The 22,783-nt window shown below is 38.0% G+C and overlaps 1 protein-coding gene and 2 long non-coding RNA genes across 5 annotated transcripts in view; 2 read left to right on the forward strand and 1 right to left on the reverse strand.

Moving 5' to 3' along the window:
• LOC145549700 (uncharacterized) overlaps positions 1–9,568 on the reverse strand; it is a 28,196-nt gene extending 18,628 nt beyond the window's left edge. The window contains exons 1-2 of the long non-coding RNA XR_014085591.1: positions 9,452–9,568; positions 8,215–8,278 (exon numbers count right to left, since the gene is read on the reverse strand). This is a non-coding gene — a long non-coding RNA (uncharacterized LOC145549700). The remainder of the gene's footprint in view (positions 1–8,214; positions 8,279–9,451) is intronic.
• Positions 1–22,783, forward strand: part of LOC103463029 (voltage-dependent T-type calcium channel subunit alpha-1H-like) — a 235,023-nt gene that overhangs the window by 24,653 nt on the left and 187,587 nt on the right. The window lies entirely within an intron of this gene.
• Positions 14,526–16,710, forward strand: LOC103463023 (uncharacterized). Its single transcript, XR_533445.3, has 2 exons — positions 14,526–15,838; positions 16,221–16,710. It is a non-coding gene; the product is annotated as an uncharacterized LOC103463023 (long non-coding RNA).

Here is a 22,783-nt window from a genome sequence, read left to right on the forward strand (position 1 = left end):
GAAGAAAATTTGTTTGCAAATAGTGATATATCTTCAAATCATATTTGTGGCAGCTGCTTTAGAGTCCAGAAACAGCGTTAACTCCATACACCGGAACTAAAGATACACTGGTTCGGGTCAAAACGGATGTTGTCTGACGTCATGTGAAAAGGGTCTATTGCAGCGGCTGCAGTGCGCCGCAATAAAGGTACAATAAAGCTGATAAACAGGTGAAGAACCAAACAGAACCACTTCTGACTTTGCAAAGCCAAACATCCAATAAAAGTTCCACCAAGCCACTACTAAGGCACTGGGGTTATGTTTCTCGACACAGGCAAAACAAGGTTCAATGTCCAAACTTATTTATTGATCTTGGTGATTTATTTCACCAAACAATTACAGACATCAAACTTTCATTTGTTCTCATGCTACCACTCTGAAAAACCATCGGCCCCAAACCCAAATGCCTGCTGGTCCTTCTCCAGGCCCCTGGACTGATCTATGTGGACTGACCCACATTACTTCCTGTCTGAATTTAGAAAATAAATAAGATAATAATAAATAAAACCAACAATTATCAACCTACAAATAAACTCTGTAAATAATACAAAAAATAGAATTTTAAGAATAAAGTAACAAAATTAAAATGGATAATGAAATAAAGAAAAAATAGCTCCAACAACTTTTATTCTGCCTTTTCTCACTGTGTCGCTTTACGCGGACCCGTTGCCATGGCAACCGACAGACAACAGCTCAGTGAGCACATAGAGCAGAGATAACCGATCAGGGGAATCAACACCACAAAACAAACATTTCCCACACAAAAAAGTAGCAAAAACACTAAAACAGAACATCCAGTCTGTTACATTATACTGTCAGGCTTAATGTCTATATTTGGATTATTAATAAGTTTTCGCCTGAGCACAGCGGCAGTTGATTAGCTGATTTAATAAAGAGCTGCTCTACTGATGACGTGGTGGCGGGTTGACTTGTTTTAGTGCCAACGGAAGATCTCAGTAGATCCGCCTCTGTGTGGTGAGCTTTTCTACAGACCTGTCTTCTTTGTGATTAATGCACAGTAAGCACACGGTGTCACAAAAACAACCCAGTTCAGTGGAATGTAATTCACACAATTTATGCAAGAGTACTGGGAGATTATGTAACTTTTTTGAAATAGCAGCACAAGATTTTTCTTGCTAAATTGACTTCAGTGTTTCGTGGTAAGACATATTTAACTCATCAACTCTGATGAGCTACTCAGCTACCACACTTCTCTCAGGTACACTTGTTAAGCATATAGGAAAAATATTTACACATCTTGTAATTGAAAGGCCTAATTTCACTCAGGTAAACAGATAATGAGAAAAGGTAGCTAACAGATGTGCTGTAATGTTTGTTTTTGTGGACATTTTTTCTAGATATTTGGAAAGAATAATCAATTGTGTAAGGAAAACATACAATTTATTTTCTTGACAAACAGCTGGAAACAAACAAAATCAGAAAATTTTGATAAGCATTTTTGTTCCGATCCCTTTACTCTGACACTTCTAAGTCTCAGAGTAAAGGGTGGCTCGGTGGATTTAGAAAATACCTATTCAGTAGTCAGAGGTCACCTGTGTGTGGTTCCCTGAATCTTTCACTCTGGTTTGTATTAACTTTGGCCAAACATGATCATAGATATAACCAATGCATATTTAACAGTTTTTCCGTTTTTTTATGTAGTGTTTGTATTAAAGCTCCACCACAGAATGACACCAAAACTATATTAGCACTATTTAAATCTATCTGTCCTGTCATTGGGATCGAAACAAGTTTTTCTTTCTTACATAATTTTCCACAAATATCAACATCGCTTAGAAAAAAATATACCCATTCTCTTTATATAGTTTTGCTAGTTTTGTTTTTCTTTACTTTAGATTAGCGGTTCTCAACGTGGGCGGTACCGCCCCCCAGGGGGCATTCAGAGGACGGCAGGGGGCGCTGGCGGACATTTTTACAAAAGGGGGGCGCTGGGATGCCTTTGGGGGGCGTTTAACTTTACACCTTAAATGCACAACAATGCCAGTTTAGACTTTGAGCAACTTGGTAAAACTGTATTGTGTAACATTAAATCATGCTTGGCTGCAACTGTATCCATGGCAACTCTTCTATTCAGTGTTTGTAGCTTCTGTTAGCTTCTTGGCGCAGCGCCGTTCTCCTGCTACTGGTAGCTAAAATCACGACACCCTCACTGTGTATCCCTCTGAAAAATTAACCCATTTAAATAAAGAAATAAAGAAATCCCTCCATGGGTGATACCACGATAGAGAGCGTTCATTTTATAGCGTTAACACCGGTGCTGTAAGTGGTCCGGTATGAAACGGGGGTGATAGACCAACACAGCACTTTTAAATTTCAATAATCAAAATACTGCCTTTTCCCCATTGATACGCCCTGCACCTTAGGGGGTAAAAAAAACAAACAAGAAAAACAAACAAAAAAAACAACGCGCACATTGGCAAAACTCTGAAACAGGAGAAACGGGACATAAAACGGAGCGACGAACTAGATGTGAATTATGGCATAAAAACTGAGAATCCGACGCTGAACAGTGAAAAAATCAACACATGATGTGAAACATGATGATTAGGTGGTGCAGCAGGTGATGAGTGAAGATTACTGTTGGTCAATAAACGATAAAATAAATCTAGCAACAGGAAAGAAACTAAAGTGGACACAGCAATAAACCAAGAGAGGATAAAACTAATCAAATGAAACTAATTGGAAATGAATGAAGAACAAAATGCAAGAATAAACTAAGAAACTAAAGTAAATACAGAGGAATAAACTGGTATGGCAAGACCTTTCAAGCAATAATTAGTACAGAGACTGTATGGCAAGAATAACCAGACACTGTTTTCTGATAAAAGGTAAAATAATATTGTTGAAGTGTCATGGGTTTGTTGAGACCATATCTAATACTGAGAATAAATATATCTTACAGACCATAACAGTAAAGAACTGATCACTTATTTATGTTTTAATTAGATTTGACATATTTATTTCTTCAATATTATTTTTCATGTCAGTGTTAATGTCATGAGGCTGATGACTCCATGACACTTTGAATTTGACTCATTAGGATTTGATAAAGAACCAGATTTGTTCTTTGTCATTTCTGTCCAGTAAAACTATTAATCTATAAATCAGTAGACAGGTCTATATAAAGATATAATCCATGTTTCTGTCTCATATTTGTATAGCATACTCTGATGTCCCATTCTCCTGAAGGCAGCACAGAGCTGCACCACCAGAAACTGACAAACACTGAAGAGAAGAAGAGTTATGATTAATGTAGTTACAGTTCTATCCATGTTTTAATGTTGCAGAGCTCAGTCGTTTTGCAAATAGATCAAAGTTTAAACTGGCATGTTGAACATCTTTTATCTGGTCATTTTGTGGAATATTTAACAACTAGAAAATGGCGCAAAATAAGAATATTTTTTCCACTCTGATTGGCTGCTGTTAGGCCTACAAATTTTAACTTGAATGTTCATTAAATTTTTCTTAGATGCTTGTGAAAATAATTTCTATTCCCATGACTTTTTTGTTCTCTGGGAAATTATTTTTGATGATAAATACAGAAACAAGCATAAAAATCAAAACATCTACAATAGTGATAGTAATATTAATGAGAAAATAATGGTCAGTACAAAGTATCCTACAAATTCTTTGGTGGGGGGCGGTGAGGGACCTGGATAAAGGCTGGGGGGGCGCTGGCCCGAAAGAGGTTGAGAAACACTGATTTAGAATGTAAAAATCAAATCTTCTTAAAAAAATGACAAATTTTCCACGGTAAACACTAATCAAAAATTCTAAGTTGTCTTTTGTTATTTTAACATTTGCAGCTCTAAATAAGGTTTGGAAGTTTGACATGTGCTGAACCTGCAGAGGCTCTGAAAAGGATCAGCAGACATGAGGGAGCAGAAGAGTAGTGTTATGATGTTATTTCCATCATAACCAGTGGTGGGAAGTAACGAAGTACAAGTACGTCGTTACTGTACTTAAGTACAATTTTCGTGTATCTGTACTTTACTTAAGTAGATTTAATAATGGATACTTTCTACTTTTACTCCACTACATTTTACAGTAAGTATCTGTACTTTCTACTTCACTACATTTCTACAAACTGTCCCGTTACTCGTTACATCCAAGTCGCGTTGCGCTTTTTTTCCCTTAAAATGTGAAGTTCAGGGTCTTAAGGTGGCGCCGAAAAATCCGAGCAATAACGTGACTTAGTGTCTGTCGTCACCCATCGGCTCCACCTTTACTCGCAAGCGGAGCTCCAGACATGCGCAGTGGTTTCCTCTGAGCGTCAGTAATATAATAGCTGCATAAATCATAAGATATGGCGACATGTAAAATCAGCAGCTTTCACAGACGGTGAAACTTCCTCCAACTTTTAACGTCATTTGGAAGGAAAGCTTAAAGAAAGGTAAGATCTGTGGACGTGATGCTAGCAAAGCTAGCTGTATTTACTGAAACACATGTTGCATCTGCGATGAAAAAAAGTTGTCACTCATGCACTGAATTACTGTGTGGAGGTGTTGACTGATGTGTTGCATATATGGGACAACGCTGTGACCAAAGTGCAATATAGTGATATGACATTCATGGATGATCCGATTCTTCTGGACGGATCTTGACCAAGTCCTATAGTGCTGAAGCCTCACTGAGAGCCGTTCTTTGTTCTTGTAATGCTCTGCGTACACTGCAGTAGCTATTTTATTTCATTAAAATATCTTTATATTTAATTGGCGAATAAATAAAACAAGAACGTAGGAACACAGAGCATGCTCATTGCTCTTTGTTTTCGTCTCCTGTCATGGTGGCAGACATTGCAGCAGGAGGGAGGATGAGAACAGTCACGGTGCTCCTACTGCTTGGTTACTTCTTGCTTATTGGGCCTTGGACAGTGTTCATAGTTGAGCGTTGTTAATTGCTATGTTTAATGGTGCAATTTCTGACATTGGCAATATGGGCAACCGCCCAGGGTGTTATTTTTTTAGGGATGGCAGGAGACCTCTGTGTATTGTGGCACAGAGATGAAAGCAAAACAGAATGAAGAAGAGTTTGAATTGTCACTGGTTAAATTTATTTCAGCTCTAAGTATTTAATATCTAGGTGTTTTTATGGGAAAGTGAATCTTTCAGATCAATTTGAGAAGCAGTTTTGATAGGTGCACTAAATGTTATTGTCATGTAGCACGGGGTGCTGGTTTTGATTTGGTCTTGGGTTCGGTGGTCTAGACTACAACTCTGCTACGAGGCTCCTTGGTTCCATGTCCTCCTCTGCCAGTTGGATTTCTTTCAAAATAAATGTGTGGCAAAAAAAGTGAAGTTCATGTTATGTTAGGACAGGAGACGAGATGTTTCCATCCCTGAAATTATGATGCATAGAATCACATATCTAAGTCTAAACTATGTTACAGAGTAAACTCAATAAAAACAGGCTTTATCTGTGGCATTGTTCATTAAAATGGCACATTTATAATGTATTAAAATTAAATACGATCGGTTCACTTAATGATATTAGTGATTAGGTAATGCATTCAGCAAGTACTTTTACTTTTAATACTTAAGTATTTTTAAAAGCCAGCACTTTTTTACTTTTACTTAAGTAAAATGTTAATGTGGTACTTTGACTTTTACTTAAGTACATTTTTGTCTGTGTATTTGTACTTTTACTTAAGTACATTTTTTGAGTACTTTCTCCACCACTGATCATAACACTACTGCAGTTATAAATGGGTAGAAATCAGCATAACATGTCCTGTTTAAGGGTTTAAAGTGGTGTCAGTGGAAATGTCTGATATCTTCTAAGCTGCGTCACATTCTGTTCCTGCTCCTCCGTCCAGACGGCCTTTCTGTCCCTTTGGATGATCCTTTTAACTTAATGAACATTGCACATGAAAACCATCCCACATGCTGGCCTTGGCATGTGTATCTAAGCCAAGGGAAGGGGATGGTGCCAGAAATATTAAGTTGATGTGATCTGATTTGATTTATAATGTCTGCCTGACCTTTATTACCTGTGTTAGCACTCAAGGAGAGAGTTCAGAGGCAGAGGAGAGCCAGCAGACAAAGGCCATGCTACACCTGCAGTTGTTTACAGTTGAAAGATTAAATCTGAAGCTTTTATAATCCCTCTCTTCTGCAGTCTTAAACCCTTTTTGTTCACTTCATCTTCCCTGCCTCCTTCTTTCTTCACTGCTCTTGTATCTCCGACAGTCATTTCCTCCTCTCTGCCTTTTCATTCTCACTGCTTATGTTAATTATAAAGTGTGGTTGTATTTTATCTGTCACAGCCAGATTCAGGTTTCAGATTAGAATTCAACCCAAGGGCGATAATATACAGAGATGCAAGAAGAGGACAAGAGTGACACAGAGCGGAGGCTTTCTGGAGGGAAAGAGAGTGTAGATGGTGAAAGGAAAAATGTGGGAAAGTCATATGGAATAAAGATGGGAAATTATGCAGTGCTATATAAAGGAAGAGGGGGGAGCAAGAGGAGAAAAGCACAGAAAAAAATTATTTGGCCAAAGACAAGAAAATGAGAGATGATAGAGACAAAGATTGAGTGGAAGAAGAACTAAAGAAAAAGAAGAAGAGGGAGAGGATGTTTTCATTTCTCATGTGAAAGCTCCCTTCTCATCCATCACTCACACCTTGACCCTATCTCGATCCCAGGTTTAACCATGCAAGCATGTCCATGCAGTGACATGTCGACGTCAGAGAAGGGAAAGCGCCTATCGCCTGTTTGTGTTGTGTTTGGTTGGAGCGTGCTTTAATTGTGTTGTGTTCCAGACAGGATTCAAGTGGATTGTGAAACTCTAGAGTCAGTTCCCACTGACCGTAGTGTTCAGAGGTCCTTTAGCTCCCGCAACCATAGAGACAACCATAGAGACAGGGGTTCCCATGGCAACCAAAGCAAAGGGAGGACACTAGATTACTCTCACTCTTCCCCTCTTTTCCATCTTTCCTCCTGTTTCTCTCAGTCACTCTCTGTCTCAGGGGTGATAAAGGATTGTACTCTCATTAATTTTTTCCGCCCTCTTGGGAGCAAAGTGTCCTGGAAGGGGACTTTGTGTGTGTGTGAGATCACAAGTGTGGTTGTGTGAATGCGTGTATGCGTGTGTGTGTGCTGTGGGCTTTGTTATGTATGTGTCCTTGCTTCTTGAACACATTCCTGCCATCCATTGAGTTAGTGCTCACATTTGTGTGTGTTCAGTCCAAACCCAACACATTATTTCTTTAACTTTCTTTTTTAGACTAATTTCAAACGTCACTGCTGTTCTCTTCTGATGCTCATTCTGTCCTCCAGTTTGGCAGCAAACACGCAGGGAAACTGACTTCCAAGTATGCCGCCTTTTTCATTATCTTTTGATATTGGTGAATATTAAACATTTAACAATGTTCCGTTTGAGTCTTTGAGTGAAGCTAACCACGAAAAGTTCACATCAGTTCATGATGGCCATGAATCTCATCAGTTCTGGAATTTCATTATTTTTTTCCCCCCAGTATTGACAAATGAGGCAACATATATCTGCAGATGTTCTTTAAAGGAAAAATGAGATGCACAATTTGAATTTATTGTGGGTATACTTTAAGCCACATGGTTCCAAGGCTCAAAATGAAATTGAGCCCCTCCTGCGCACCTGCTGTTAGAGTTTCTTGAGTCTATCTGACCCATAAAAAGCGTCACAATTTTAAAGGCTTGCAACTGCCTTATTTTCCTTGGTCCAATACTGATACTAGCACAATATTCATTGCTAGTGAATTTTACATCCAACAGTCCACATACAGTATGCAAATAGGTTGCTTAATTTTTTATTATTATTAGCTTTAATATGTCTCTCCCCACCAGCAACAGTCATAGGCAACATGCAAAATATACATAAAGCAATCCAGACTTCTCAAAAATACTATGAAGTTGCATTTTGTTCAAGCAGCAGTACATAACTTTAATTAAAAAATATGTTTCTCCATATTTGTTAAAGCTATCACCATGTTGTGTAGGACTGTCTGGACTGACAGGAGGCTATTTTTATTATCTTTTTATAAAGATTGTTTGAATTTCTGTCAGTATTAAATATTGTTTGTTGTGTAATTCTAAAAAGAGCAGAGAGACAGAAAAAATCTCTATAGATTCCCTGTAATTATGCTAACTATCTTGTCATTGAACACAGTGTTGCTTACCTTTATCACTGGGACGGGAGGATTAGGCTAGTATGGTGGCTGGAGCTGCTGCTGACTGACTCATCTGTTAAGTGTAATAAAAGGTACAGGGTCAAATTAAATATATGAATATTTTGGTAATTTGTTCCTTCATTTATTAAAAGAAATGGAGGCAAACAGTAGTCTGTAGCTAAACTAAATGTGCTTAATGGTTGATAATCGACAGTCTACCCACCTCTTGGAGAAGAACTGGATTACAAATTGAGGATAGAGAACATTCATTTTCTCTCTATCTCTATATTTTTTTTAAAACCTGACTATTATTTTTCTTGGCGGCATAGTAGGGTTGCCACCTTTCAGAAATCAAAATAAGGGACGCCCACCACGGCGCGTCGCCCGACTCTCACGGGGTGGGATGGCCGCTGCAGTGATAGATAATATTTTATGCCAGTGTTTTTTGTCTTTAAAAAGTGATCCATAGAGCAATCATTCATGCATAGAGGTCGGTTATAGAGTACCCCAAAACTGTACTCCAATCAGAGTAGTATACTTTAAATACGTTTAATTAAGCAAGTGTAAAAAGTATTTGTTAAACCACTGAGTAACTGATCATAACACCTGATTTAATATTCTAAATATGTCCTCAAACAACTAAAAGTATAAAAGTTATGTGAACATTCTGATATTTTACAGAGTATTACCAAAATATTTATAGAAATAAGGAGTTAGGTTTGGAGGCTGGTTCTAGACCAGATTTACCACAGAGACCGGGATAGTCAGTATTTTTCCATGGCAACACTTGAAAAAGAATGAAACATAAAAAAAAACAGAGCAATATTTCATCATTTGATATAATAAGTGAGCTAAAGACCCACTTGCGTCTCCAGAGATCCAGGTTGCAGATGGAAAGTGTGATCCTATCTCCATACAGCAGCTAAAATTGCAGCACGATAATTTTTAATTTGTTGTTAAAGTAAAATTGTGAAGGTTAAAAAAATCGATCCACCACTGAGTATTAACATAAGACATTTACTTAGTATAACTTCTTTGGTACCCTGTTAGCCCCCACCTAGAACCGCCCATGGCTGCAGGTCTGGGTCTGGAGCATTAATAATAATGATAATAATAATGATTTGTTCTTTAAATGATCATCTGTATTATTTTTGACTGATATTATTATACATTAAATGAGCAAATAGTGAAACCAATATAGTCTACTAAAATCACAATAAGAAACTTAATCATAGCAAGATGTTACCATATCAGGTTCTGCTGTGTTCCTCTCCTCGCCACGATGGGCACATTTTTTTAATTCTGTGTTCATCCTCACTAACATTATTCAGCCTGGGATTTGCGTCTTCCTTCTCACGTCTGTATCTTTACAAGACGTTTTGCTTCTAAGGACGGTGGAGAATCGGTCGAGGATGTTGTAAAAAGACGCGGGTTGGTATCACCTCACCGCAGTTGTGTAGTGTCCGTCTCTAGGCAACCGTGACAACAGCGTCGGTCGGTGGTGTTCAGAGGTCCTTTAGCTCCCACAGCCCTCCTGTTATCCTTGGGTCAAAATGACCGAGATTTGTATGTGTTTTCCCTATACACAGAAAATGAGGACAACAGGAGGGTTAATACGTAGACGCCTCATGGAGCGGACCGGCCCGTTGCTGCGATACGTAACAGCGTCCGCCATATTGAATGTGGAATATGTGCCAGTAAGCTAATACAAGTGAATGGACCGAACTTTAGAAAGTGTCGTTCTACAAAGTATTTTAAATTAATACCTGCCATTGACACATTTTCTCACACATTAATATATTTGGCAATCAAAGAAATGACTAAAGACAGAGTTTCTAACTTTTGATGTGATTATTTAATTATTTTGGGGTATTTCTGAATAAAGAGCACAATGTTTTATTTGATAGAAATGATTCTGATCATTTTTATATTGAAATTGATGAACAGACACACTTTTACAGTGATTTATTAAAGAATATATTTACATAATTCCATAATTTAATGTACATTTAACATTTCAAGACAAGAAACAAATAATTTTCTTGTATTTATTTTTATACGTTATTGAGAAATGACTTTTGATTTATAAATCATGTTTGTCAAACATTAAACTACATATTTTTCTGACTTTTTTCCAGAGAATAAATATTTATTACAGTATATCAACTCTGCTATTGACAGCAAAGAGTGAAAATAATTCTAACAGAGTAAATTAGTTTTATTTCAATACATAAGCTACATTATTACACTAATACTTCAGATTGAGATATTTAAAAATACACAAAAAGTGAAAGAATGAAACATTTATTTCTTATACTGGGAACACTGGTCACAGGCTTCAGTCTGCTGGTCACACTGGGAGAACTCAATGACTTCTGAGACGTCCTGGTTCACAGGCTAAAGCCAAGAATAAAAGAGAAATTATCCAAAAGTGAAATAGAAAATACATAAATGTTTCCTTCACATTCATAAAAAGACATTTTCAGCATGTTGGGCTCTGACTCGTAGCATCTTTATAGCTAAATACCGACATGGAGAAGCTGAGCTGGAAACAGACTGAAGACCAGCAGCTCCAGCTCTGATCCTGACTGACCTTTACTCACTAAATCCTCTGGTTTTTAATGAACTTCTCCTCTAACAGCAGTTTCTCATCAGCTCTCTCTCATTAGAAAACAGTATGAAAACGTTAGCTGCTAGGCTAACAACCAGTGGCTACTTCGGGCCAATTAAGCTACATAGGAAATATTTTCCGGTTTTTAGAAGCAAATTTCTGGCTGCAAAGTCAAGTGATTCTGATCTTACTTGGGGAAGGTAATCCTAATGTTAAGGAAGAATTATTTATACAATTAAATTTAGCAAAAAAATCTGTCTCTGATTCTTCCTGTTGATTACGGGTTCTCTCGCGTGGCCACGTGTGGGGACAGAAACACAACAATGCGTGTTGACGTCACAGAACTACAGAATTTTAATCCAATCAGAAGAAAATATAAGATAGAACAGGAAACTGGAGAAACACAGATACAAACATTGTTACCTGAGACAAGAAGACAGAGAAATATCAAGGACGTCCTTGGAGAAAGAGCTGGTGCAGAAGTAAAATAAATCAGCTTTTTTCTGAATTATTTCCTTTTTTGCACAAACTTTTATACCTGTAGGTGTGTTTTCCTCTTTAATGTATTCAAATAAGGCGTATCTCTACTTGCCCAATTGGAAGGCATCTCTGGCCCTTTTTGAATTTAGAAAGTCCCTGAAATTTGTTCACAAGATCAAACACCTTTTGTTAAATAAGGTAGAAGCAGACTCTCCGAATTCATGGTGGTTTATGGCTTTTCACAGATCAGTGTGAAAAGCTAGAACTTCCTACTGATTGTTTCCCAGACAGACAAAGAGCAGATCAGAGATCTTAACAAACCATCTGATTTAACTACAAGTAAAATAAAGATCAATAGGCCAGAATATGTTATAAATTTTAAAACTATAATTAGGGTATTTCAATCAAGTCATGATAAATTCTAAAACTAATTTCTTTTAAATTTATTTTCTTAATGATAAGACCCCAGGGGTCTAAGCAGAAACTCTCCTGCAGATCTCTATTCAATACTTACCCAGCAATAGTTTTAGTTTCAAATCACTAACAGAAACCTGTTCAAAATTAAGAAATTTTTTCTAAAAGGTTTAAACTGTGTTAAATACTAAAAATAGTCATTTTTCCCTCAACAGTCCCCCTTTTAAAGTCTGAGATACAAAGACCTCACAAATAAATTGATAAAGCCTTCCAACAGAGGAACAAACAAAAAATATATTCAGTAGACTGAAATAACTAAAATACACTGCTCAGAAAAATAAAGGGAACACTTTAACATTTAAGAGAACACTGCAGTGTTCCCTTTATTTTTTTGAGCAGTATATTAGCCTTCTTATATAACAGTCCCCCTTTTCAACAGGACCCCTCAGCTCCACATCCCCCTCATCTGCAGCACCACAGTAAAGCATCTAATAGGGAGGCGGACCAGGTGGGCCTCTGCTACCCTTAGCAGTTTTATGCATCTCATATTAAACTCCTTATTCTTTACCTGTAGATGATAGATTTGTGCTGTTCAAGAATTTAATACTCACCTGAAGTATACCAAAAATTTGTAACAATCTCAATTGAAATGTAAAAATATCTATTAACCTTTCTAGACTGGGGGCGGGGGACTCGTTTAATAGACAGTATATTGCGAAAATAACTTGCTGGATATTGAAAGTTCAGGTTGTTATGGATACATGGGTAAGTATATCGTCTCACAGGACATTTAAAGAACTACTTACAATTTAAATAAGGAAGATTTATTTAGGCAGACGCTCAAAACTCCGGCGTAAAAGGGTTAAAATATGAAAATCCTATAACCCAATTATTTCAGAACAAGCAACACATTACAAATCATCACCCAAAAATGATAAAATGGAAAAATAACTGAGGTACACAAAACTTACTAAAGATGGCCACTAATCACAAAGTCAATAATGATCATAAAAATTATAATCCTTCAAAAGTATAAAAAGCAACACCAAAAGAAAAGCTGTGGAGGAAAAAGAAATTAGAACACATAAAAATCAATTACAAATGCTTTTTTTTTTTTTTTTTACAGAATTCAATAATAGTCTTAGAGTCCGTATCTTTTCTTCTTTGACATTCCTCAAAAACAAAAGGAATTCTTCGTCAAGAAATGATCCAAAAATACGCGCAAAAAGAAACAAAAGTTCATTAAGAGTTTGCAAAAAAGACGAAAATATGCAAAAGAGAGAACGTGTTAACGGTGATCCTCTTGTAACTTGATCCTTCGTGCAACCGTTTTCCTCATCGGGTTTAAACCTCAGGTTCCCACCTGAGTGTCCGTTGCTCACTGAAAATTTGATTTATTGTGCCAATATAACAGTGAGTTTAAGGAGAGGGTGCAATCTCCTTTTTCTCAATACAAGGACACCGGAAACAGGAGTATTATGCCTGTCTGGGCCTTTTAAGCCTCGAATTCCAGGAAATTGAAGTGGTCATGGCAGAAATTCCTGCTACACTCCTGCCTGGAACTGCTGATCCTCCTGGGTCCTGGGAAGTGCCTGCAGACGCTCCTCGTCTGAAGATTGAAGCTGCAGATCTTCTTGTACGTCTCGGAGCGCGTCGTGGCTCCTCAGCTGTTGTGCAGTGACTCCAATGGAACCAGGTGTCTCCTTTCCCTTGCAGACGGACAGCGTGAGACGTCCTTTCCACGAGTTGGTATGGTCTGGTGAAGCGAGGTTCAGACCATTGTCTTTTGATGACCTTTAGCCTCACCCAGTTGATTCCTGGGACCGGTCTTGAGCCTGGACGGTCCTATGACGTCTGGTATTTTGCAAACTGTGTTGCCAGAACCTGTGACTCACTAAAGACATAATTATGAAATAAATGTGCAGGTTCACCTGTCCATTCTGGAATCCGAGTGCAGGTCCCGGAGACATCCTTCTCGTGTGGAGCTCATATGTTGATTTGTTAATGGACATTCAAACAAACATCAAACAGTAAGCAATGCTTTTACCCAATTTAAATTTAGACTGCACAGTTTATAGCCAATTTTGTTTTGTTTACTCTCTCAACCTTGCCTTGTGATTGGGGTTAATATACTGTACCGAATAAATGGGTCAATCCGAGCATCTGTTCCACATTCTGCAGATTTTGATTCCTAAAGGAGTACAATTTACTCACCTGATCTTCGTCGGAAATCCATAGCGTGGAACATAATGATTGATCAAGCAAAATATGAAAGCTTTGCTGTCTTCTTTTGCGCTGGCCACGCCTCCAGGTATCTTGAGTATTGCATCCAGAGGGATTAATACCTACCAGCGTCAGCATATCTATCCTTTAACCATGTCTTTGAGAAAAGATGCCACCTGTGCTCCAGGTTTTCATCACCTGTGAAATCCTTTCATGCCAAGTCCATAGACTTCTTGAAGAACCTGGAGTCTCATATCAGGAGAAAGAATCACCTTACCATTCAGTCCTTGTCAGAGTCGGTCATTAACTGACTCCTTATTGCTCATCAGACAGCTCCAGTGGTGACACTCCCTTTTTGTGTTAAAAGATCTTGTACAGATGGTTCTATTCCACCTACTTCAGTTCTAATACTTAACTTTTAAAGGAATGACAAGTATCAAACAGTCAAACAGCTTCTACCAATTTCCATTTCAGTTTCATATTTTATGCGTTTTTTAAGAACCCTGCATTTGTTGTCTTCTGTGTTTTTGACTAAAGTCCCAGTTAACGTTTAAATGACGTTAAACTAAAGTCCTAAAAGGGCTGCAGGTTTTAATGTTTTTATCTTTTTTTTCTTTACAAAATCTCTCTCTCTCTCACTGTTTACTCAATGTCACATGCTGTTTTATTTCAATTATGTAAAGCACTTTGAAATGCCCTGCTACTGAAATGTGCCACACAAACAAAATTTAATTTATGGATTGGTTCTGTTCCTGAAACTCACTACCTAAATCTTATAGTACTGCATATGCTGCTTTTATTTCATATTTACAACAAGAACTGTCTGTGTACAGACTTCTCAAATCTTTCACTTGTAGCACTCAGATGTGCTCTCCTCCTGTTTCTGAGGCAGAACTGCGTGTACTGTCAGTTCAGCCACAGAAACATCCAAACTAAATTGCAAATCGCAACGAGGTAGAGCCAATCGTTATCAGGATAATCTAGGAGCATAAGTCCTACCATTCCTAGTCATACAAAGAAAGTGCAATATGTCCATCACGGTCATATCCCGGGTGATTCAAACTCACAGCTCTGTGACTTGGGGACATCTAAATGATTTGAAACAATAAAAACAATATCAAAACTAAAAGAAGCTCTGTTCCTGGAGACTGACAGCTCAGATGTACACAGTGTATAACACTCACTAACTGAATGTGATAACAAGTATGTGCGGCCTTAATCCAAGAACACAGTGTAAGTGCATTTAACAAAATGTTATTCCTTTCTTACCTGAATAAAAGCTTGACCTCTAATAAGTAACACTGCACTAGCTGCTGCTGTCCCCTCCACTGCAGCAGGCTTATGGAAACCGCCAAATGTTAGGACCCAGTTAAAAATCAAAAGCGACAGGTGTGATGTCAGTGTACCCCAAGTCAGTGGGACGTGTGGCCCAGAACACTGTATTTCATCTGTTTCGTGGATTGGGAGAAGAAAAAGCGAGGAGGAGGAATATACCGTCAGTCTAAAATCTACAGGGAGCATGAAATTACACATCCCAATATCCAAAACTATGAGCCAGAGTGCAGAGCCAAAAAATCATATGGCACTGTCACTTCGAACATGCTTTTGAGTCAAACTCATGCACCAGCAACAGATACTTAGCCACAAAAATGCAAAACATGTTCCAGGCACTACCTACTAAAGTTACATCAAACTACTCCTGGAACCATTCTGTCCAATTAAATCATTAAAACAGGGTGGCATGGGAAAAGGTCAAAAATCAACCCAGAGAATATAAGTGTTCGGATCTAGGGTTTCCAAAGTGAGAAGCAGGACCAAAGCTTGGTGTGTTCATTTGTGTCCAGCTGTCAGCCAGGTGCTCCACAATCCAAAAGACATGTCCCTGACACTGGAATATATACAAAGGTTAGTATATTTTTGTGGATATTTTGAATTATTTGGCCTGAGCAATAATAATTCTAATTCATTCTGTGCTTTTGAACCACAGTTCAGAAGCATTGTCTTATTTTCATTGTTTTTCAGTCAATCTTTTTTTCCCTTTTTTACACTTTTATCAAGTAACTTCAGTGATTGTTATGGGTTTGCCTCCATTAAAAGAAGTGTGCCAACAATTTTGTTGTTGTTTCAGTGATTGTTCATTTAAATTATTCATAGTTTAGGATTGTCAAGGAGTTATTTGCAACTGTTGAGACAGTCCAGCTGCATGACACAGGTGATCAGCTGCAATAATGTAATTTGGACACATCTGTCTGTATGTTAAACTCAAGTATCCCCTTTTCTTTTTCAGAGTCTTTCTGGGCTTAAACCCCAAACGAGGGTCGAAGGCTGAGATGAAGGGGAAGAAGCATCATCACATTCCACCCCGACTGCTCAAGTTTGTAAATGAACTGTATGACTTTGACAGTCCATGGAAAATTTGATTCTTGTAAAAGGTGATGCTTCATAATGTTCTCTGTTCTGTTGACAGCAGTTCAGAAAATAGTAGTTGGATGTTGGTCCTTGTTTACACCTGTGATTTTAATCTTGTAATGCAAATTGCAAGATTTAAATTGTATTTTTTATGTTAGTGTTGGATTGTGTTAATTAAATTAAACTTAACAAAATTATTAAATTAACTTGAAACTCTGGACTCAAGAATGAACTTTACATTGACCTTAAGAACTTTAAAAATATGTTTGACTGAATATATAATCAAAAATGCTATTTAATTATATTGTAATGATGTGTTGATATGGCATTGAAAAACCTTGAACTGCAAAATAAAATTTGCAAATTGATTGTTTATGGTTTTATTTTTAACCCATCTGCATGAGCTATTTTAACACTAATTTTATGGTCTAATGTCCTTTTGAATAAGTTTAGTTTTGCTTAAATTTATGCTTATTTAAAATGTAATGCTTTATATTTACTACTTAGTCGATGGCTAACAGACTCGATTGTTTTGGATGTCAAAATTAAAAGTTTTTAAGTAACAGAAATGCTTGTGCATATACTGCAGATTTACTGTAAAAATACAGAAAATTTCCATTATGGATTAACAGAAGTGCTGGTAAATTTAACATAAAAAATGCTGTTAAATTACGGAAAGCTTGTGCCCAGAATTTCCGTAAAAAAACAGTAAAATGTACTGGCAGAAAATTACCAGTACATTTTACTGTTTTTTTACGGAATTTTTTTTTACTGTGTATGTCTAAGCGAGACTTTAGCTGTGGGGGGGCCCTTGTCAGCCAGGGACCTTGGAATTGTCCTAACTTTTCCCCTCATTGCTGGGTTTCAGACTCGTGACCCAAAATGACACACAAAATTCAGATGGAGGGCCGGAAGTCGATTTCTCTGGTTCAAAACAAAGCAAAATTGATCACAATGAGTACGCTGATGCCCCAAATAGGCTGGAACAGACGAGGCATCTAGAAAAAAATATGTGTATATTTAGGATATGATCCGTATTATCTTGGTAAAAAAGACATGTCTTATTATCTTGAGGATTTATCAGGTGTTGAGGCGATCCACATAACTAACTATTTGGAGCTGCAGACCTCATATTCTATGATGAGTCAGAAAGCTTTCAAAAGCCTGGAGAATAATAATTATTTAGTTTCAAGTTGGGTAAAGCATTTAGGGTAATAAAGAAGCATAAGTGGCTGTCAACTTGTTTCTGCCGGGTGAGTAGTGAATTGCGCTATGTTGACGAAAATAAATATTCTTAGTGTTTAATACAGTTAAATCTTACGACATGTGAAAATAGTGGATTAAGCAAGATTTTGTCCTTTGGATAAAATCTTAGAGGGCCTGCAGAAAATTATTCCAGACATTGGTTTTGTTACTCCACGTCTGCAAAGTGAGAGAAAGCGACCTAGCGATGCATTAAATAAATGAAGTGCAGCGCAGGGCCGGCCCAAGGCATAAGCAAACTAAGCAGCCGCTTAGGCTGCTCAGAGGAGTAGATTTTTTTTAGTATAGTTTTCTATGTCATTATAATAACAAAAACACACAATTTCACCATGAAGTGATTTCTTTTTACAATAATATATATTTGATAATGTATGCAGCCACCAGGGACTCCCCTGGTGGCTGCGGTAGGTCACGCATGCTTCACTGTTAACATGAGCTGCTGGTGTAATGTGCAGAGCATCCAAATGTTTGGTTTAATCCAGTGTTTCTCAACCTGTTTCAGGCCAGCGCCCCCCAAGCCTTTATCCAGGTCCCTCACCGCCCCCCACCAAAGAATTTGCAGGTCTACTGGTCAGTGACCATTATTTTATCATTAATATTACTATCACTATTGTAGATGTTTTGATTTTTATGCTTGTTTCGGTATTTATTATCAAAAATAATTTCCCAGAGAACAAAAAAGTCATGGGAATAGAAATTATTTTCACAGGCAATGAACAAAACAATGAACAAAAAAATGCAATGAACATTCAACTTAAAATTGGTAGGCCTAACAGCAGCCAATCAGAGTGGAAAAAATATTCTTATCTTGCGCCATTTTCTAGTTGTTAAATGTTGCACAAAATGAGCAGATAAAAGATGTTCAACATGTCAGTTTAAACTTTGATCTATTTGCAAAACGACTGAGCTCTGCAACATTAAAACATGGATAGAACTGTAACTACATTAATCATAACTCTTCTTCTCTTCAGTGTTTCTGTGAGTTTCTGGTGGTGCAGCTCTGTGCTGCCTTCAGGAGAATGGGACATCAGAGTATCATCCATGAAATTTCACTCACATGGCATTTATTGTGCAAACCAGAGCTTTCAGTGGAAAAACAAAAGTTGGTACCGGTCCACATTTTCAGGGTAGAAAGACTCACCTGGTATAAATAAAATTTTTAGCTATTGGCGTTATGCTTAAGAAAAATGTATTTAATCAAAAAAGCCTGACCAGCTGATTTAGATTTCCTCACCTGTGAAATCTGAAGCCCTTATTACCATTATCTATGGTTGAATTAACTGCTAAACATTGTGTCCGTTTTTCTGATTCTTTGCGTGATTGTAGTAGTTTCCTGACTACCGATATTCCTGACTCAATGGACAGCAATGGCACATGTGTGACTTACGATAAATCACGTAATGTCCAGTCCATTCATTTTCTTTACACTCTTGTCCCTTAGTGGGATCGGGAGGGTTGCTGGTGCCAGGTCGCCAGTCTGTCAAAGGGCAACACAGAGACACACAGGACAAACATCCATGCACACACACACTCACACCTAGGGACAATTTGGAGAGGCCAATTAACCTGACAGTCATGTTTTTGGACTGTGGGAGGAAACCAGAGTAACCGGAGAAAACACACGCATGCACAGGGGCCGGGAATCGAACCCAGAACCTTCTTGGTGCAAGACAACAGCTCTACCAACTGCGCCACTGTCCAGTCCAGTAATGTATATATCCATCAATGCTGCTGGCGCTCTGTCCTTCTCTCGTACTTCCCGCTACTTAGCAGTGGGTGTAAGGTTACATTGTGTTGCATTCAATGTTGTCGGAAAAAAGAGTTTCATGCGCTTGATGTCCGATTTTCAATAATTATTTATTGAATTCATTGTCGCTAGCTGGGGATGCAACAGGGGTGGCAAGGCTCTCGTTTGGGGTGGCAACTGCCACCCCAGTAGATCCGCCCCTGGATGAAGATAAGATCAGGGGATAAGATCGGCTTCACATCTAAGTATCCAAAGTTAAGGAAGTCGGCGCCCAGAAATGGACTGGCCGATAAATCGGTTGGCCGATAAATTTCACTTTCTTCTTCTTCTTCTTCTTCTTCTTTAGATTTCAACAGCAGCTTGCATCCATTATTGTTGCACTACTGCCATCTACTGGATCCTAATATCTATACCTCAAATTCTCATAATGATCCCAGTATTATTTAAAAAACGGTTAAATAGCATTTCCCCTTAATGCTATGTAACTGATCAACAACATTCTCAAATTTCAATTCCCTATTAAAACCTAATTCCGTTTTAATGGGCGCGTTCTTCTTTTATTTCCAATTTTGACTTCCAATGATTCACTTTGTAATGGTCTCGCTATGGTATCTTGTACCAAAACTAACCATCAGCCAAACTCCTTTCACACGAGTCAGGATTAATTAGTTCTTCCTTTATTTTCATGTAGAATAGAGTGAAACTGTCAAAACACAAACAACTCAGGATGAGCTCAGAGCAGCTTACAGAAGTGTTAACATTCAGCTTCATACATTAGAAGTACAACTAATACAACAGCTACCTCAGAATGCTATGAGCTGCAATGCTATGTAACGACCTAAGAAATCTTAGCAGCCTGCTAGTTAGCAATGACGTAGCACATAAATCGCCCACAGGTATTTCCAAAACTAATTCAATAAACAAGTTACTTTTTTATCATATGTTAACGTAAAGGCTCGTACTGATTAAATAACATAAAAGTCAAGCAGTTCCCTAAAAGTCCAACAGATGGCAGCAATGCGCCATGCAAAACAAAACACCCACAGTTTACAGGACACACTTCCTGCTAAAGAGCCCTCTGGTGGTTGAAGAAAAATCCACTTATAAACCGGAAAATACAATATATAAAAAAATCTGAATGCTCTCTGGTATTGTTCAGGGGGCCGGACCAAATGTGGAGGCGGGCCGGATGCGGGCCGTAGTTTAGGGATCCCTGATCTAGACAAAAATGTCTTTACTATGACAACTTGACATTAACCAAGAATCCTGTTATAAATATGTCATAATAGTAGTCATAATGATTTAATTGTTATTACACTATCAAAAGCTTTAACGAAACAGCGATTAATATTCCCACTACATGAAATAAAGCAAAACAAGTAGGACCAACAATAAAGATTTCATTAAGCTTTATTACACTGTCAAATGATTTAATAACAGAGTCAATAACAATATCTTTTACATCAAGTAAAGTGGAAGAAGTAGCACCAGTTATGAATATGTCATTAAGTGTCATTACAGTGCCATTAATATTAACTTTTACCTCAAGTAAAGTGAAACAAGTAGCAACAGTTATGACAATGTCATTAAGTGTCATTAGTTTCATTAATATTAACTCTTACCTCAAGAAAAGTGTGTTGTTGCACAACACCCCCCACCCTCTTCTCTCTACTTCCCCTTCTCAGTCAGAGGAGGAGATGTGCTACCAGCTCTCCGTCTAACAGGTGAACTGAGTTTCCTAAATCTGCTGGGACTTTACCCTGTCCAGAAGTGAAGTAAACTCTGTTTAAGCTGACATTGAGAAAGACTAGCCTGGTTTCTGACGACCTCCATCCAGATGTTCCACCTTCTTCACCCTGTGAATTAGCCAGATTGAGCAGCCTGCAATCAACTAGCTTCACAGAGCCACCTGTTAACGGTCGCTCTTTCTCTTTATTACAACTTGCACTTGTTACTGAACCAGGTTGGTTTTAGTGACTCGGGCGAGTCCCAAGGATGTTGTAGTTTTGGCTAAAAGCAACCTATAAAACATTTTCCACTTTTTCCTCCCATAATCAAACTTCATAGCTATTTTACAACCATCAAAGAACTTTAAGGTGACTCATTAATTGAATGTCCACAACATTTTTTAGATTTTCTTAATACTAGTAATTTTATTAGTAAGGCAATTTTGCAAGGGTCAGTACATCTTAAATCAGTAGCAGAAATAATCAAATAAGTAAAATCAATAATCTAGCCTATCTTTCCCTAATGCTGACACTGAGAACTAAAAGAGGAAAACTTTGAGAGAGATGGACAGAGTTTGGCATCTTGAACCCCAGAACTGGCCTGATGATGAAGAAGGTGTTGCAGCAGCAGGAGGTTCCCAGTACAGGAAGAGTACTGACTTAGAGCGGCAGGTCTCGGGCATCAGGGTGACTTCCTCATGTGCGTAGCGGTCCTCAGCTTCTTGTCTTGCAGCTCTGTAGCTCCCTTCTCCTCGTCTCACGATCTTTCTGGTCCATTGAGATGTAGACAAGCTGGTCTCATGGAAGGAACACACCAGTTCTTCCTCTTTGCCTTTGTCTTTGTCTTTGGGGTCTGAACCCAGCTGATGAGAGAAGTGCGATTTGAAGCCACATGTTGCGGGGCTAACGGGTTGGTCCCCATGTGCAGAACAGTCTTCGGCTCTGTGGCCCCGGCTCTTCTTCAGCTGCAGAGTTCTTTGTCCATCTCAATCTTGGCTCGAAGCTGCCTGAAGGATCCAACCAAAGATTCCTCTTTTGCACCCACCTTATAAAGGGTTTATCCACCTTTTGGTGTGTTAGCATTGGCTAGCTTTGTTGCTGTGCCTCTCAGTGGCTGACTGCTTGGACAGATGATCTCATATCCATCACCGTTTTGGAGACATTATGTCCTGATGTCTGTGCTAATGTCCCAAGGTTGCTCAACAGTCCTCCTACGCCTGTTTCCTGCCCAACATTTTCTTAGGAAAGCTTAAGTTTAGCAATAAGGCCTTGGTCCCCTCTGCTCTCCCATCAGTTCCTCTTCCTCAGTTTCTCAGTTACACATTTTACACCATTCAATGTCAAAATCACACTTATAACCTTTTAGTTTCTCTGATTCAACATTTATTTATAATATTATAATAACCATAACTTATTAGTTACTCTTAATAATCATAATGTGAGTTATTACAGACATTTCTGAAAAGAAACCAAGAATAATCCATTATTCTAATTATCTGATACCATGTTACAGTTACTTGTTTCACCTTTAAGTACTTCCATAAGTGTAAGAGTAAATATTCTTATAATCAAACCAACATCAACCATTGGTTAAACCAATATTAATTATTGGTTAAATTCTAAGTTATTATTATTAATTTAAGCATTTTACTCTGGGTTTTATCCAATTACTCAAAATGTTTAGATTTTATTCTGTAACCCTTT

Source organism: Poecilia reticulata, chromosome 1 (assembly GCF_904066995.2).
Source record: "Poecilia reticulata chromosome 1, P_reticulata-male-v2, whole genome shotgun sequence".
Taxonomy (NCBI): Eukaryota; Metazoa; Chordata; class Actinopteri; order Cyprinodontiformes; family Poeciliidae; genus Poecilia; species Poecilia reticulata.